Genomic DNA, 12,581 nt, shown 5'->3' with positions numbered 1-12,581 from the left:
TCAAGAAAGATGATAGCATGAGTTTTCCATAAGCTCACTAAATACAGTCTTATCTGGAGATGGCATGCTCTCACTGTAAGTGATAAGATGTTATTGGAGAGCTGATACTGGTAATATATAGCCTATTATATGTTCCAGTTTTTTGTTTTGTTTTTGTTGTACCCATTGTTCTAGTTTGGCAGCTTTGCCCTGGCTGGTTTGGCTCAGCAGTTGGAGCATTGGCCTGTGGACCAGAGAGTCCTGGGTTTGGTTCCTGATAGGGGCACGTACCAAAAATAAATAAACAAATAAATAAGAGTTGGCAGCTTTTTTGTAGGTCCTCATGAGATTTGGGTTCAGTGAGGAGGCTTTGATTTTGTTTTTGAAAAATTTCTGCTTAGTGAATTCCCCCCAAAAATGTGGCAATAAGTGCTCTAGAGTATTTATAGAAGTCAAGATCTATTTTCAGTATTAGAATGTACTGCCTGTCTCAAAAATTGATGGGATATTGGCCAGTGTGGCTCAGTGGTTGAGCGTTCACCTGTGCACCAAGAGGTCACCTACTTGATTCTGGTCAGGACACATGCCTGGGTTTTCTTGCTCAAAGCCCCAGTCGTGGGCGGGCATGTTTCTATCTCTCTCCCTCTCCATTCCTCTCCCTCTCTAAAAATCAATTTAAAAACAATTTTTTAATTGATGGGATAAATATAGAAAGGAAAAAAAAAAAGAAGAGCCCAACTGGTGTGGCTCAGTGGTTGAGCATCGACCCATGCACCAAGAGGTCGCCGGTTCGATTCCCAGTCAGGGCACATGCCCAGGTTGTGGGCCCGATCCCCAGTGGGGGGCATGCAGGAGGTGGCCAATCAATGTTCTCTCTCATCGATGTTTCTATCTCTCCCTCTCCCGTCTTCTCACTCTAAAATCAATAAAGAAAAAAAATTTTTTTTAAAAAAAAGAAGAACCAGTATCAGGCACCATTAGAACAAAGCAGATGTCCAACCTGGTGTCCATGAAATAGACTTACATTGCTGGCTTTATCAGGGTAAGTGGTAGTTAACTCGGTGGAATTCAAGCAACTTCTGCAGGCCACGGTGCCATCACAGAGCAGACCACGCCTTGAGATGGAGACATCGCAAAGCCAGAGATCATCAGCTGACTGCCTCCCAGCGACCTCAGCAGCCTGTGGCTCCCTATCTTTTCAAATGTGATGACTTATCATAATCATCTAAGAAAGTGAAAAGCAGCACAAAGTTCAGTAACACTTATAAATGAAACTAATTTTATAAGCCACATTCATTTGAAAAAAGTATTTACACTTGTGAGTCATTTATTTCATCTACAGACAATGCTTGGTATGCACACCAGTTACTGGACCAACTGTTATAGCTCCACACCCCCAGCCCTGCAGGGTTCCTTGGTCTATAATTTAGAAAAAGTAACTAAACATTTTCCCTAAGAACTCCCATTTGTGTCTTGTGTTTTTTGGCAATGTTTAATGTGGATATGTCAATGGTTATTGGTTCAGTTCTATTTTTTTTAATCCTCACCTGAGGATATTTTTCTTTTTTTGTTTTTTAGATAGAATGAGAAAGAGGGAGAGAGAGAAACATCAATGTGAGAGAGACACATAAACTAGTTGCTTCCCGCACAACCCCAACCGGGGCTGGGGATCAAACCCATAACCAAGGTACACACCCCTGACTGGGAATTGAACCCTCCACTCTTTGGTCCGAGGGCCAATGCTCTAAGCACTGAGCAAAAATGGCCAGGGCTGTTCAGTTCATTTAAAAAGGCCACCCGTATCATCTTCAGGCACCAGAGAACTCAAAAATACATGATTGTAGTATTTTTATTTTTTTGCCTGTTGATATGCCATCTTATTTTTTCTAATATTTGTGGAAGCTATGATCTGACATTTGATAAGCCACTAAAGCAAACCCAGGACATACCATCTGAGTGAAGAAAAGCAAAGTAGCCATGTATTTGTCAGCTGCCTATTACGTAGCAGGCCCCACACCGGATGCTGAGGCAAACAGCTGATGAAGAAATGATTCCTGCCCTGGAGTAGCTGCAGCCTCCTTTTGCTTCAGGAGAGACGGGAGAGGAAGGGGGGAACACAAACATGCACAGAGACAAGTGAAGGGGCGACTGCCTGGAGAAAGGGTTACAGAGGGCTTCCAGGAGGAGGTGACCTTTATCAGACTATGGGACAGAAGAAAGAGAGGGAGACATTCCAGGAAGAAGTGGCTTGAGCAAAGGCACAGAGGACTGAAGAACATGCAGGCACAGAATACTTCAGCAGGACTAGAGACAGCGCTGGTGGGGCAGGGAAAACAATCTCCTGACTACGTGAATGTATAGTACACATTCTTTACTCTATGCCCATCCTCTGATACAGAGCCCAGGGGTTTCAGATCCTGAGTCAGCCAGCTGCCTGGCCCCCTGGGCAATGTTGACTGAGTGAATGACACCATCAGTTAGGAATGCCAGTGGTTCCTGGATATTGCTGAAAGCCCTGTAAATGAATCACTTCCTGCATATAATTCTGGGCATTTTTATAGTTGCTGTGTATAGGGCCAAGGCCCCAAATTTCATCATTGGACCCCAGCTTTGAAGCTTGAAGCTGACCTATGGCCCTACTATTATTAGTGGGGTGTGCTCTGTGTCCCCACCTGTTGCTGGTGGAAGTAGAGTTCTTGGGATGCCACAGAAACAAGAATTTCCTAAGGTCCCCGTGGGAGGGTGAGGTATTGTGGAAGGTTTTACTGATGATGTAACATTAAGGGAGTTCCCCTCCAAGGCCCCATCTCCTGCTGTTCTGCCATGGAAAACGTCCCATTTTGTCTTCAGTAGGGCTAAGATCAAGGCCACTGCCCAGAGTCTCTGCTAGCTTAGCTTGTGTTCCCAGCTGCAGTCAACTGCATGTGGGGTCCCCATGCCCATGAGCTGTGCGGCTGCTTAAAGCCACATAGCAGTGGGTGTAGTTCACTGAGCAAGGGAGTGCAAGGAAGCAGGAGAGAAGTGCGAGGAACAAGAGGATGAGAACTCTTTGTCTTGGGGTTATAACCAGGAGCTTAAATAATGAAGCCTTCAGGATTGTATGTGCTTGCATTGGTTCCACCCCTCTCACCATTTATCTCGTTCCCAGGTTAGACTGACAGGCAAGCACCTTCCCTATATCACCCTGACTTCACTGTGCATGCGTCCATTTTCCCCTTTGTTGGACCCTTTCCCCCAGTGATTTGCAGAGATGGACCAGTGATTCCCTGCGGGGATTGTGGAACTGCAGCTTCCAGTAAAGCTGCCCAGATGACCATGCTTACAATGTCTGGCTCCCCTTTGCTCTCTTCCTATTATTAATGTTAATAAACTAGCTAGTTATAGTGGTGACACTACTAGCTCAAACTCTTATGTTTACTAAGGCAGACTTCTGGGACAGCCTACTCTGCTGCGAGCAGGCATCTGTATTTTTGACACCTGTGGTCTTGAACAACTCCCAATCCCACCCTTATGGAGTTTTTCCTTCTCCCCCTTTGACTAATTCTGCATGTTTCCAGTTTGGCTAGACACCAAAAGTGTATCCAGACAGCCACCCCTTTTCATCTTGGGGCCATCTTTTGAGAACAGAGAGTTGCCTAGTGGCTGCTGTGACCAGCCAGCTGGGATGGGCTATCAGGGCCACCAACCTCACTCAACTGCAGTAAGACCTCCTGGATGGCCCTTCATCACTGGGGCACAGTCCTCCTGACAGCCCAGAGCTTTGCTGCCCACAAGGGCCTGGACTTCCCACTTGGAGCTGTGACACTGCAGCATGTGACCTCAGCTCAGAGATACCGACCTGCTCTTGTAAAAGGGTCATTTTCTTGCTTTCTTGAGGTTAACAACACCCTTTACTTTTAAAATATACCCTTTTATTTTTTTTTCTTTATTGATCTTTAGAGAGAGAGGAAAGGAGAGGAAGAGGGAGCAATAGAAACATTGATGAGAAAGAACATCAATTGGCCACCTCCTGCATGCCCCTCACTGGGGATTGGGCCCACAACCTGGGCATGTGCCCTGACCAGAAATCGAACTGGCAACCTCTTGGTGCATGGGTCGATGCTCAACCACCGAGCCATGCCGGCCGGGCTAAAATATACCCTTTTAATTATCTTTTTTTCCCTTTATTAATTTTAGAGAGAGAGGAAGTGAGAGTGAGAGAGAGAAACAACAATCAAAGAGAACATCAATTAGCCGCCTCCTGCATGCTCCCCACTGGGCATTGGCCCACAACCTGGGCATGTGTCCTGACTGGGAATCAAACCAGCGACCTCTTGGTGCATGGGTCGAAGCTCAACCACCAAGCCACACCAGCCAGACTAAAATATACCCTTTTAAAAGTACATTTTAGCACTGGCTGGTTTTCTCGGTGGTTAGAGCATCGGCCTGTAGTCCAGAGAGACCCAGGTTCAGTTTCCGCTAAGGGTACATACTTTGGTTGCAGTTTATCCCCGGTTCTAGTTGGGGTCGTGTGGGTGGCAGCTAGTCGATGTGTCTCTCTCACATTGATGTTTCTCTCTCTTTTCCTCCCTGTCTCCCTCTCGCTCTGTCTGAAGTTGAATGCAAACATGTCCTCGAGTGAGGATAAAAAAAAAAAAATACATTTTATTGCTGTTATTTTTACCTTGCTATTTTTATACTGCTTTGAAAAATGTTTTTTGTTTTTGTTTTTTTATGTTTACCCTCTTTCTATTTCAAATTTTCAAAACCCCACTTTATTTTCACCTTTTTTTAAATTTTCTCTTAGATTTAGGTTGAAATAACAAAATTTATTACTATTTATTCATTTTAATACTTATTTTTTATACCAAACTTCTAATTTCTTTTGACTTAGCTATAATTATTATTTTGGTTTTTTTTGTTTGGTTTGGTTTCGGTTTTTGCTTTGCCCTTTTATTTGGTTGCTGTTTTGATTTCTACTTTTTTGTGACTTTAAATTCTTCTTACTTTGCTTTTCTCCTTTGAATATTTTTATGCTTAAGTTTCTGCATTTATCTTTGTTATTTGTTTTTCACCCTTTTTCCTTTTTATTTACATTTTATCTATATGCTTTAAACTGCACTTACATTTTTTCTCTTAAGTTGTAAGTCTCTTGGTTTGTTTTATTGGCTTGTCTATTTCTAATAATTTTTTGAATTATGCATTCTAATTATTTTACCACATGTTTTAAGTTTTTTCTCCCTAACTTTAATTTCAATCTAAGCTCATTCTATTTAATCCCTGCATTTTGTAAATGGGAAAGCTGAGATGCAAAGAGATATACATAACTTGCTTAAGATCTTAGGCGGGCAGTGGTGTAACTCTAATGAGAAGCCAGCTCTTTGGGTGACCAGACTCGCGCTCTTTCTACCAAACCACTGCAATAGCAATGACAGTACGAGGAGCACCCTTCTTTAAAATAAAGAACACCTTACCTCAAAAAATTAAAAATTGAACTAGAAATATACCCTAAGAAGCCTGAAACACCAATCAGAAAGAATATATGTAACCTTATTTTTATAGCAGCACTATTTACAATAGCTAAGATCTGGAAACAGCCCAAGTGTCCATCAGTAGATGAATGGATAAAAAAGCAGTGGTACATATACACAATGGAGTACTATGCAGCTGTAAAAAAGAAAGACCTCTTATTCTTTGAGACTACATGGAGGGACCTGGAAAGTATCATCCAAAGTGAAACAAGCCAAACAGAGAAAGACAAGTATCATATGATCTCACTTATTTGTGGAATATAATGAACATAACAGTCTGAAGAATGGGGTAGTCCCAGAGACGTGGAAGTGGGGTACAGACTGACAATCCCCAGAAGAGGGTGTGGTGGGGGAGAGATAAACCACAGAACTTATATGCATGTATGCATGAATAGTGGACATGGACAACAAACTGGGGACAGGACAGGGAGGGAGGGAGAGGGGGGATCAGTGGGGGGAAAAGGATAAACATCTGTAACAAAAATTAATAAAAAAATAAATAAAATAAAATAAAGAATGCCTGAGCGGCAGCTCATCAGCATTCAGTTCCTGAGCACTGGAGTTAAGACTGTGATTCAGTGTCCGTGATCTCAGTGGAAGAAGGTTGTTCCTTGGCCTTTATCTTTTTATTTTTTTGCGGGGTGGGGGACATGCTATTCTCCGTATCGTTCCAATTCTAGTATATGTGCTGCGGAAGCAAGTGAAAGAGGAAAGGTGAGCAGTGGGACTTGATTCCTAAAATACATAGAAGAACAGACTCTGCAATCAGAATACAGCGTGAGTGGGGTGACCCTAGCCAGACCATGACTCCAAGCATCTGCTTTCTTATTTCTAAAACGGGATGCAACCATCCATCTGTGTTATGTTGATCACCTCAGAACACCGGTGGAAAATTTATTTGAAAACTTTGCACATAGTTGTTCTTATAACACCCATAATGTTCAAGAGAAAGGTTAGAGGAATGGAATAACTGTATAAAAAGAATATCCTTGTTATTTTTTCAATGTGTATATCTATTTATCTAAAGAAAGAAACTTCTTCTGTGCGACTTTCAATACCTAAAATCATATTTTCCCCTTTTTGAAAACAACAAATGACCTTTCGCAGACTTTCTGTTGTTTGACATCTATTTCCATCTGGTGCCCTTCGGTTTATATCCCCTGTTATATGCTGCATTGGCTTGCTTCATTCCTTGAGCTTTGATAGTGGAAAAAGAGCGAGTGTGTGCCACTTTAATGAAAGATCGTTTACTGGGACATCTGTCTTTAAGCTCCATGCAGCCTCACCGTGAAGCAGTGGCTTCTGGGAAACCCGTCCTTCCCTCCCTGATCTATTTCTTGGTCCCCCATTCCCACTAACGTTCCAGCTACAATCTTCACGGGAGTTAACAATGACAATCAGAAAAAAGCATTACCTTATGCATCTGGTGTTTGAGATGCTTTTTATTTTATTACCCAATAAACTTTCCAGACAGCAATCTTTCAGCGCCTTGGCATCTGGAGCTAGGCATCTCCAGGCTGAGCTGGCTCTGCAGCAGCAAATTAATGGATTAAAATGCTAAGTGAGTTCTCTCTGGCAAGAAATCCGTGAGTAAGGACAATGGATGAGTCGAAGCGGGTGCTATGTGATGAGGACAAAGGATCAGGGACATTCCAGTGTTGGGGAGCCTCTTGGCCTGGGCTCTCTAATCACCAGAAATCAACTAAATTAGAGTTTGTCACTCAGGTCATGCCTGTGGGAACACTCAGACCACCTCCTAGCCCTTTGTTGTGAAGACATCAGCAAGAAACCTATCCTTATCCTTGCTGTGATCCTACATGTGTTGAAAAGACAAAATTGCATATCTACAAGGAACTTAGAGCCTAACCCCTCGGAGACCACAGCTCTGAGTCCTTGAGCGACTCAAGGTGGCCTGGAGAGCTGCAGCAGCTATGTCACCTCCAGACTCCTGGGACAGCACCCTGTCTTCTCCACCAAGCCAGTCTCCTGACCCCTTCACCCTTCTCCCATCAGTGGCAAAACAAAGGCAATGGCTTCGTGGTATGGCAACAGAGCCCACCCATGCGGCTTGGCTGGAATCTTGCAATTGGGTCAGGGTAAGAAACATGAACACCTGTATTCTTGGAGCAAACCAAACAATTTCCCCTTTCCGTTCAGCATAGGCCACCTGAGGGGAATTTGGGGGAGGGGAAGTGAGAGGAAATGCCGGGATGCAACCCCTGGGATGGGCTCTACCTGGGAGCACAGATCACGGCTACCACAAAGAGGGTTCCATTTGTACTGCCCTGAACATCCTCAGAGACTCATGGGATTGCTCCTAGACGATGGGAACTGTGCAACTTTCTGCACGGAGGCACTGCCCTCCAATTGTTGAAATGCTCATTTGAATCACTGAAGAAAAGTAAAAACTGCTTCCCCTTTCTACCTAAAACCAAGAGTGCTTCACCAAACCCACTAGCACTGCTCAGAGAGGAGGTGCTTCACGCTGTAAGGGAGAGAAGAATTCAATTTGGACTTGCTTTTCCCAGTCTCCCCACTTTCAGAGCCTCGGAAAAGATGTCAGAAGCCCACATGTGGTGTTTGTAAGCACTGAGATTTTTTTGAGGAGAATAGGCCTAATGAATTGAAGCTGGTTGTGACTCTTACTTGTAGAGATCTACAAGACAAAGGCACCTACGTCAACAAGGTGCACCACTGAGTTGCACCATCTGCTGTGCCAGTACATTCCGGGAACTTTGCATCTGGTAAACAGCTGTCACGAGAACCATTTCTCTCTGACACTGCTCCTTTTTTTGGTGACCTATTGGTCAACAACCCCAAACAACATTGTTTGTTGAGCCTCAATGATGACCTTACGATCTTTGCTCCCTTTTTTTTTTTATATCAACCTCATGAGCCTCCCTTAGCACACAGAAATTAGCAGCAAAAAGTATTGAAGGCAATGAAAGTAATAGCACAAACACTGTCTGAAAATGATTAACTCAGACAGTAAAGAGACATAAACTCAACAGAAAGATGCCCCGCAGAGTATTGTGGCCATTTAGGCACACTTGATTGAAAAATGGTTAGGAACAGAGAATGTTAATAGGCTTAATTTAAACTGAGATGACTCAAGAATTACAAACAAAATGTTCTGCATGCAGCAGCACCGTTCAATTTAGAACAAATTGCTGATGGTTGATTAATTTGGGACAGTGCTCACTGAAAAATTGCCCTAGATGTGCATTGGTCAAACTTGCCTCAGATTGTCAAACGTCCATGACATGAGTGACACAGATCCAGGGGACTGCCCACTCAGTAGATAGTCCCTTGCTCTTTTAATGAGAACGACCCTCACTGCCGAATATCACAGGCTAAAAGAGGCAGAGTTAACCTAGTTGGTAAACCCAGGGGATCAGAGAACCAAACTCATATTGACTTTTGAAAAGGATGTTAAATTAGAAACAGAAAATTATGGAAACAGAGCAGAAACATGATAACAGCTGGCATCACCCGTGTGTCCACTGTATACTGGGCTTTGTTCTAAGCACTGTATCCATGTTATCTTAGTCCTTACAACAGTCCCATGAGTCAGATGTGATCTCTATCTTACATATAAGTCTCTAAGAAGAGACTTAGAGATTATCTGTGTTGATCTACAGGTGAAATCCAGAGAGGTTAAATAAGACCTGCTCTTGACCAAAGAGCAAAACCGTTACAGAGGGACAACCCAAACATCTCTTCACCTGGTCAAGTGCTCCAAACCCTTGTGAATGCTTGTCATAAATTCTTTTTACAAGATGCCTTGGGTTCAGAAGAGACATAAAACTATTCCAGGAAGTGGAAACTCTTCTTCTTTTCCAAAGCTATGGCCAGCAGACTAAGGGGATCAGCTAGGTGCCATTTGGCCTGGCGGAAGTGGTGACATAGCTGGTCTTCCTCTCGTGCTCCTTAAGCAAGCGAGGCCTGGGTGCTGGGAGAGTGTACCCAGACACTGTAGCTTCGGCTGAGGAATCAGGCTTCAGTTGTCTACAGGCTTCTGTGCCATTACAAGGAAGACAAACTGAAAGGAAGCTACTTGAGGAGTAATTAAATTAAAACCTCATCCTAACATGACAGAGGACAAATTTCGGGGGGGGAGCCAAAGTGATAGAAACTAGGAAGACAAATTAGAGTAAAAGGTTCAGAGGAGATGGTGGATTGGAAAGACATCTACCAAACTAAAACCACAGATGCCTCTGAAGAGGTCTCTTGGTCAAAGGTAGTGAGAGAGGGTTTTATCTGTATTCTATTTAATTTCTCAATGACAATGGTCTCATGTATTTCCTTTTAATTTGCTATTAAAACGAAGCAAATGTTTTTGAAAGGAGAAGAGATCAAAAACAGGTGGAGACAGGGCCTGGACTTGTACAAGCTATGAAGATAGATACATACATACATCCTATTGGTTCTGTTTCTCTGTAAATACTGCATTTTGTGAATGTTAAATCAATAAATGTCCCAATGTCAGCCTCATACACTTCCTTCCTCATTGCAACAAAGCACTGGCAACCCTTTTTGAACTTCCTTCATTTATTAAACAAATATTTATTGAGCATCTACTGTGTACTATGTACTCTCACAGGCACTGGGAATTGCAAGATGAGCAAGGACTCTGCATTCATAGACTTTAGATTTGGTGGGAAAAGGGACAAAATAATAAATAAACAAGTAAATAATAAAATAATAGCAAGTAATGAAATTTAATAATTTTAATATTTAATAAATAAGTAAACATGTTCTTTCCATTTTAACTTATTAATAGTTAACATGTAATATTTTAATAATAAAATAACAGTGAATAATTAAATGGCAAGTATAAGTGCTCCGAAGTAAATAAAACAGAGTATGAGGCCTGAAAAGGAGCCCCAGGTGGTGTCTACCTTAAGAAGCCTGCTTGGAGAGCCTCCCGGCCCTCTGAGTGTGGAAGAACCAGCTGCACATGAATCTGGGGTGGCGCGCTCTGGGCAGAGGCCCCCCCAGTGCGAAGATGCTGAGTCTGGAAAACATTAAACAAATCTGACTCCAGTGTGGCTGGGCCCAGAGGAGGAGGAGGCAAGGAGGGGAGAGAAGGTCTCAGAGTCAGGGAAGGCGAGCTGAGATTGGCCCCTCAGGCCCTGGTGCCGGATGTAGGTTCCCCTCTAATGGTGACTGGGAAGCCTTTGGAGACTTTTAAGCAAGGGGTGCTATGGTCTGGTTTAATTTTTAAATCAGTGTTGGCTGCTCCATCAAAAAGGGACTATAGGACGAGAATGGGGGCAGAGAGGCCAGGTCACACTCAGGAAATGCTGGTGGCTTGAACCAGAGACGGATGTGTGGAGAGGGTGAAAAGAAGGAGGCTACCATGAGGACAAATCTGACTCGGAAATCTTAAAATACACGGGCCGCCTTCAGGGACAAGGGCTTCCTAGCACACTTGCACGCCTGGCTTGGCCTATTTGAACTCATTTCACTCGGTGCCTTGGAGGAGCTGTTGCACTTCCCCGCACCTGCCCCAATCAGAGAGGAATGCAGCATGACGAGATAGCTGGTCTTCTTCCTTCCCAGTTGCGGAAATAAACCAAACTCTCCTTTTGCTGAAGGGAAAGATAATGAAAAAATGAGGGGTGTCTCTCTTCTGCCCTTGCAAACTCCCACCTAGAACTGTTGGTAACCACTGTGAAGATTAAATCAGCGCAGAAGTCATCAGAATGTGACCTGAAGTGAAGAACAGTCACACAGACCTGGTTTGGCCCCGCTCCGCGGGGACCTCCGGGCGACTCTGGCACTGGTGCACCCCCGGACAGCAGGTGGAAAGCCTGCCTTTCTCCCGCAGGCAGGGAAACGCGAAAACGCCCGGACGCGATGGGACCACAGCTCCTCCGGGGGCGCTAAAGCAGCCGCTTCCGAGAAGCTGCAGGAATCCCCAGCTCTCCCAGGGCTAACTCCATCAACCAATCCCTGTGACCCGATCCCTCCATCCCAGCCCGGAAATAAGATTTCAGCCCATCTCTAAGTGGTGCAGAGATTATTCATTTCTGAGCAAGAGCAGAACTAGAAAGGCCTCAGCTAACTCAGAGGAAGCTGGTCTGGGAGGCTCCAGGTCCCGCGTCCCAGGTTAGCAAGTGGCAGGGCGCGCTTCCAAGCCGGAGAACTCCCGGCGTGGCATGACCCATAGACAAAGTTAAAAGATAACTGGCCTCATGGATGCGGGGTACAGACAGACAAACCTCAGAAGAGGGGGAGGACAGACTACAGAACTTATAGGCATGTATGCATAAATAAAGACATAACAAAATACTGGGGGGGGGGATCAGGAGGAGGGTGTCAATGGGGGGAAAAGGAGAAACATCTGTAATAAAAATAAATTAATTTGTAAAAAAAAAAAAAAAAAAAAGGCGAACTGGCCTCATGCCGCACTCAAGGCCAACCCTCTTGCTTAAAAGGAAGATTCAAAGAGCAAAGGTTGGTAAACAGCAAAATGTAGCTATCATCTTTTGCCAGCCACACGAAATCTCCTGCAGTGTCATGTCACAGGAAAATAATTGCTAAGGAATCCTCCCCTTATAATCAAGCCTTTGACAAGAGGACGTGAGCATCACCAGCCCAGACTGGAAAGCCAGGGGCTGGCATTCGCCAGCGTCAGTGTGGCTCCCTGGGCTGCTCAGGGTCTGGTCTCAGAGCTGCTCTCCCAGGGCTGGCCCCACCATGGAGAGGCCTCAGGTTGTAATTGAACGCGCTCATTCACCTGAAGTGCTGAGGGCAGCACCTGGCACCAAACAAGAACTCAATAAAGATTAACCATCCTTGCTAATAATGTTAGTTCATGTGTTCCCACTAAGAAATTACTGTATTATGTATTTGCACTTACGTTCCTTTCTCCTTATACATTAGGAGCTCCTAACTGTCTTATTTATCTCATGCATCTCTGAGCCTGGAACTGTGCTGGGCTCAATAAAAGTTTGTGTGGATCTTTTTTTCACTTTAATCTTCACCTGAGGATACGCTCATTAATTTTAGAGCGAGAGAGAAAGCGGGAGGGAGAGAAAGAGAGACATCAACATGAGATCTCACATTGATCAGTTGCCTCCTGTA

This window comes from Molossus molossus, unplaced genomic scaffold (assembly GCF_014108415.1).
Source record: "Molossus molossus isolate mMolMol1 unplaced genomic scaffold, mMolMol1.p scaffold_m16_p_5, whole genome shotgun sequence".
Lineage (NCBI taxonomy): Eukaryota > Metazoa > Chordata > Mammalia > Chiroptera > Molossidae > Molossus > Molossus molossus.
The sequence above is the reverse complement of the archived record's forward strand: the minus strand, read 5'-3'. Positions refer to the sequence as shown.